At 53.5% G+C, this 6,089-nt stretch overlaps 1 protein-coding gene across 1 annotated transcript in view; it reads left to right on the top strand.

The window, feature by feature from the left end:
* The first annotated feature begins 5,881 nt into the window (after positions 1-5,881).
* Positions 5,882-6,089, top strand: part of TAFA3 (TAFA chemokine like family member 3) — a 14,689-nt gene continuing 14,481 nt past the window's right edge. Inside the window, exon 1 of the mRNA XM_041427131.1 lies at positions 5,882-5,922. The gene's annotated coding sequence lies outside the window, so the exon portion shown is untranslated. The remainder of the gene's footprint in view (positions 5,923-6,089) is intronic.

Genomic DNA, 6,089 nt, shown 5'->3' with positions numbered 1-6,089 from the left:
CAGCAGCATCCCGCGCCGGGCCGAGCCGAGCCAAACCGAGCCGAGCCGAGCCGGGCGGAGCCGAGCCCGCCGCCCCGCCCCGCCTCCCCCCCGCCGCGGTACGGGGGGGGAGCAGCTCAGCGCCGCAGCGCGTACGCGCATCTCCCGCCGCCGGCGGAGAACGAGCCCTCCCGGGCAATGAGCCCCTCCAGCCGGGTGGAGAACGAGCCCTCCCGGGCAATGAACCCCTCAGCAGGCGGGGAACGAGCCCTCCCGGGCAATGAACTCCCCCAGCAGGCGGGGAACGAGCCCTCCCGGGCAATGAACTCCCCCAGCAGGCGGGGAACGAGGCCTCCCGGGCAATGAACCCCCCCAGCCGGCGGGGAACGAGCCCTCCCGGGTAATGAACCCACCCCAGCCGGGTGGAGAACGAGCCCTCCCGGGGAATGAACCCACCCCAGCCGGGTGGAGAACGAGCCCTCCCGGGGAATGAACCCACCCCAGCCGGGTGGAGAACGAGCCCTCCCGGGGAATGAACCCACCCCAGCCGGGTGGAGAACGAGCCCTCCCGGGGAATGAACCCACCCCAGCCGGGTGGAGAACGAGCCCTCCCGGGCAATGACCCCCCCGCCGTTATCCCGCAGCCGGGTGGAGGTGGAGGTCGAGCTCTCCCAGCGAGGGACCCGGCACCCAGCCGGGAGCGCCGCGCACACGAGCCATCCCGGCGCAGAAAACGCTCTGGGAAAGTCTTTTCCGGGCCGGAGGTGGGGCTGCGGGGGGACAGGCTGGCCCTGTCCACGCGTTTTGCCGACAGGTGAGTTTCCTGACTGGATCGTCCCAAGATTCCAGCAGAGCCGCCCACTCCGGGACGGCATCCCCGTGCAGCGCCGGGCGCTTTGCCACCCCTGCCGCGCTCATCAGCCCACGCGTGGCCGGTCCGGGCTGTTCGTGACCCGCAGCCTGCGGAGGAGCAGGGACAGACACGCCGTGAGAGGGCTGAGCGCCGAACCTCTCCCTCCCTTTCACCCAGGATGCTGCGCTCCAGCGTGAGCAGGATGCGGATTTAGCCGGAGCAGAACAACACATCCTCCCTGGCTGGGCGGGGAAGAGTGGCCAGCGTAAACACCATCGCTTGCGCAGCCTGACCTTAGCACCTCCCTGCCTCTGGGCTCCTGTGACAGCAAAAAGACTGATGAAAAAACACAATACTTGCCTACTGTAAAGGAAATTTGAGGCTGTTTCTTAAAATCCGTGTGCCCCAGTGCCTCAGTTTCACAGAGGAACCGCTGATTCCAGTCAGCACGGGGATTTTGCATTGTAACTTACAAGCAGAAGCAACTCTGAGAAGCCCTCCAGGCTTTAGTCATCTTCAGCCAGAGATTTCAAACTGTACCAGGTTATTAGTATCGCGGTACAAAAGTGACTCAGTGGTATTCCCAATTCTAATCCCAAGATTTAAGGTCTCCAGTATGCTTTAAAGCTCTTTCAGTACCCTTCAGGACCTGGTTTAGTGGGCGGCATCCCTCCCCATGGCAGGGGTTGGTACTAGGTTATCTTTAAGGTCCCTTCTGGGGGGTTGGAAATACTGATCTTTAAGGTCCCTTCCAAACCAACCCTTCCAGCCTGAGGCCACCACCCCTCTAGTTCCTCTCCAGCATTCATGGCTCCTCTCCTCAGCTCCTGATGCCTTCCCCCCACAGCACCCCTGTCCAGCTGCTGGTCACTCTGGCGTGCTCTTAGATATTCTGAGTGCAATGTCACCGTGTTATAAAGGCTGAAAATCACTGGATTCTCCAGCAAATGTGTCTCCCCGCTGTGGCACTGCCAGTCTCCCCTGTCCTGCTGAGTCACCAGGATGCTTTCCTTGGAAAGAAGCAATTGGCAGTTTCCAGACTGACTTCTGTGACCTGCTCGATATTTGTTGTTTCCGTGATGTTGAGCACAGCGTGGAAAGAACGGTCTGACAAATAAACACGTTCCTGCAGGAATGCTCCCTGAAACAATGCCATGTCAAAGACTGTTTTCCAAGAAAGAGGGCTCCATTTCCCCCTATTCATCCTGCCAGACAGGCCCATGTAAAGTTTTCTCCTTATCTGCGAGGCTGATGTTCCTCTTCACAAGGTTGCCTGGCACAAGGCCTGGGGATGCAGATGTTGTAGACTGAGTCAGAATAATGCCAATAAGCAGATATTTCAGGTGCCAGCAGCTCTGCCCTTCGTCTTCCCATCCCTCTGGGAGTCCTGCCTGGATGCTCGTGCTTTCCCTGGCTCCCCATCTCACCCAGAGTTACCCCTGAGCATGGGGGTGTCAGGCACTCACCTTCCCTGGACACAGCTTCAGGTGAAGCACTCCAGCACGCTGCCATGATAAACAGTGATTTAAAAATCAGTAACACAGGAATTAGTCTTAAATGATGCTATTTTAGTTAATTTCTCATGCAAGTGCTTAGCATTGAAAAAGCCTTTCTAAGTTTCATCTTTCATCTATGTTGGTGAGCCCCAGAGGAGGTAGGATGGAGCCAGGGATATTTCCTGGTGGAAGAATGACATGTTGGTTGCATTTAAGCCAGAACAGAAGTAAATTAAACATCCAGATCATAAAAGTACCAGAGAATGTTTTAAAACAGGCTCTTTGCAGCACTGCATTAGTTGACTAGAGAGCCTGACTGTGTAATGAGTAATATATTAATTTATAATTAGCATAGTACAGTGAAGCTCAGCAAATAGCTTGTGCACTCTGGATAATTCATCAACAGAAGAAGTGGTTCTTAATGGCTTCCAAGGTTTGTATGTCCCCTGTAATTGGGAAGTTCAGCATTTATTGTTGTTTCTTTGAAGGGATAATTTGATTGCATCCACACATCTTTATTCCCTGTCTGTTTCTGCTGGAGTGCAGAGAAGCCTTTGGAGTGTTGCTGCTCTGGGTATGTCTGTGACCTCTCTGCAGGTGAGTACATCAGTGTTTTGCAGAGCAGATGACCTGGATTTGGTGCAGATCCTCAGAGGGTTTTACCCTTTCCCTCCTGCAAAGGGGAGGGGGGAAGGGGGCACATTAACCTCCTTGGGTCACTTGGCTTTTCCCCCTCTGCAGCTTTAAAATCTTCCATACAATTTTCATATCTCCCACAGGATCTTCATTCACAATTCTTCTCTCAAAGTCTTCAGGAGCCTCCTGGTCTCATTTAATATTACCTGACAGTAGAAATACAAAAGAAGAATAATAAATGTATAGCACTAACACTCACTGGAATTTATGGAGCCTTTGGGGAATTTACTTTTCAATTTGGAAGCTCAGACCCACATTCCAGAGGATGCAGGGAGCAGGAATTGTCCCTGCTTTTGCAGCAGTGCCCAGGGAGAGATCCTTTCCCTGGATGGCTGTTTTGACAGGCTGGGAATCTGCACTGAAATCCCCTGTTGTCAGCAAAACCTTTTGAAAAGGGAACAAAATCCTCGGAGGCAGGTACTCCGTGCTGAGAGCCTGGAGGCACTGGGGGCTCATCAGATGAAGGGAATAAATAAACTTGAATCTTAATTCAGTGATCCACTGAAATCTTTCCCAGGAATAAAATGTCAGAAGTTCTGCTTTTTCCAGTTTTAATAAAATAATTTGTACCCTTCTGCCTATTAGCAGCTGCAGGTAAGTTGATTGCCCTAAGCATTTGAATTCCTCTGACATGTCCACCTGCCTTTGCATAACCATTGTCCCTAACCCTTCTTGTGCCCCAAGCCCCAATCCATGAGTTTTCTTCCTGAAAAAGGAAGAAAAAAACAAAAACAAAAAACAAAAACAAAAAAAAAAGCTGGTTGCTCACCTGGAAGGTACAGAAGGATTCCAGGCACGTGACAGATTCCTTACATGGGAGCAGGATTTATCACTAAGGGTACATCAGGAAATGTTCTAGGGTTTTCCTGGGCTGTTCCTTTCCTTTCCAAACTTGGCTTGTTATGGATGCTGGAAACTTGTGTCCCCTCATCCAGTAACGTACTGGGCTCCTTGAGGAGTCACAGCCAGGGAAGAGAGCAAGGCTGAAAGCTGCTGCTGGACACTCAATGAGAAGTCAGGATGATGATGAGAAGGAATTTCCGTGTTCACTTCCAGCTGAATTTAAATTAAAGCAGTTTTACTGAAGTCTTAATTCCTCCCCTGCATTTAAATGCTGTGATCTGGAAAGCAACAAGTTTATATTTCTGTATCATTACATCAATAAAGAGCTAGAGTTTTGTAGACTTCCTTATTAAATAATCTGGCCTAATTTAATTGGAATTTGGCTGGTGTGGAAAATAGCTCTGATTTAATTTGCTCTTGATCGTTCCACTAAAACTTTGTGATCTGAAAGTAGCATGTTTGTATTTACTTATCACAGCACTAGAGACCTGCATTGGCAGGCTCTCGATCAAATTACCTGATGAATATAAACAGCGGATTTAATTTAGTTTCATATTGATTTTTGTCATTATTATTAAAACCCTCTGATCTGAAGAATGAGATGCTTGTATTTCCTTAATATCTTATTACTGGGGTTTGGTTTAATCTTGTAGAGCTTTTCCTTTTTCTTTTGAGTAACCAAGTCTAACTAATTGGAATTTTACGTTTGGCAATTTTGACTCTATAAAGGGGGAAATGAACTCAGTTTCCTAGGACAAAATAGCAAAGTAACCCAATCTTGTCAGGGGCGGGGGTGCTTCTTCTCCCCTGGGTGCCCTCTGGGGTTGTGGGTCCCCCAGGAGCGGGTGGGTCACCCCAGGGCCCGTGCCTTGCCATCTGCCTGGTGCCAGTGGTCCCAGCGTGGCACTGGGCAGGGGCTCGCAGCAGTGCCCCTTCCAGGGGCTGCATGCTGGGGAAGGGAGAGGCCGTGCACAGAGGCTTGGGGATCCCATGGAAAGGAAATGGCTGGGAGATTTGCAAACTGCCCATGTGTGAGTTGTCTGAAGAGCTGCTGCTCGCCTGGAACTCGGCTTGGAAATGATTCCGCTCTTCCAGCTGAGTGGGGGCGTGGAAGGTCCAGGAGTAAGCAGTGAGCTGTCTTCAGAAAGCAAAGGCTTTCATCGATTGCAAGTAGGTTTGACCAAAGCAACGAAAATGAGTGCGCGGAACTCCAGCCTCTCATCTCGGCTGTGCTGAGGTTGCAGGTCTAATTCCGGGCAAAAACTGTGAAAATTCAACCTCTGCCCTCGCTGTTTGTTGGTGTTTTAAAGCCTCTTGCTGCCTGCTGCAAGAGGAGTCAAGCAAGCTCTGCCCTGGAGGCACCGGGAGAGGTTTTCTGGACAAGCCTGGAGCTGCCTTGGGGAAAGAACTGGCCCAGGCTGGTGTTGTGGTCCCAGGTGTCAGGGAGAGTCTCCTGCAGAGCCTGATCCAGGCTGGTGATGCTATTCCAGTTCCAGGAAAGCTGTTTTGGTGCTTTTGACACACATTTTGAGAAGAGGGCAGCAGGAGTGGGTCCATCCATCTGTCCGTCCATCCCCACACCATCCAGCACACCTCTGTGCTCACGGATCCATCACACCTTTTTTGGCAGGGAAAATTAGTTTTTGGGTAAATTAGTTGTGACCAGGTTCACCCTTTGAGGAGGAGAATGCCAGGGCCAGCAATCAGGCTGGCTGCCTGTCCGTCCATCCCCGCGCCATTCCACATCCCTGGGAGCTCGCGGGGCCACCACCCCCTCTTTGTTTTTTTGGGGGGTGCGAGGTGTGGGAAAAGGTGTTGTGCGTGTCAATAATTTTTCCGGTGAATTTTCTCTGCCTGTTCCTCCTCCACGACAGCCTTGACGGGCACCGGGGCTGACCGGGGCGGGGCAGCGCCGAGCGCTCGGTGCGCAGCCGGTGCCGGTGCCAGCCCGGGATCGCGGGGCCGGTCCCGGGACGGCGGCAGGCGGTGCCGGTGCCAGCCCGGGCCCCGGCCATGGGCAGCGTCGGCCCCCGGCCGCAGCGAGGCCCCCGGCAGGTACGTGCGGAAAGTTTGGCGGGGGGGAACGAGACGGCGGCCCCGGGGCCGCTCCCGCCGCGGTGCCGGGCGCCGCTCCGGGGGGACGCTGGGTCCCGACGGGGGCCCGGAGCCGGGGAGCCGCCGGGATCGGCGTGCCGGCGGGGGGGGGGGGGGGCGGGGGGGGG

The sequence above is a fragment of the Onychostruthus taczanowskii genome, unplaced genomic scaffold (assembly GCF_017590055.1).
Source record: "Onychostruthus taczanowskii isolate IOZ18803 unplaced genomic scaffold, ASM1759005v1 scaffold97, whole genome shotgun sequence".
In the NCBI taxonomy this organism is placed as follows: Eukaryota; Metazoa; Chordata; class Aves; order Passeriformes; family Passeridae; genus Onychostruthus; species Onychostruthus taczanowskii.
This window is presented reverse-complemented; position numbering and strand designations above follow the sequence as displayed.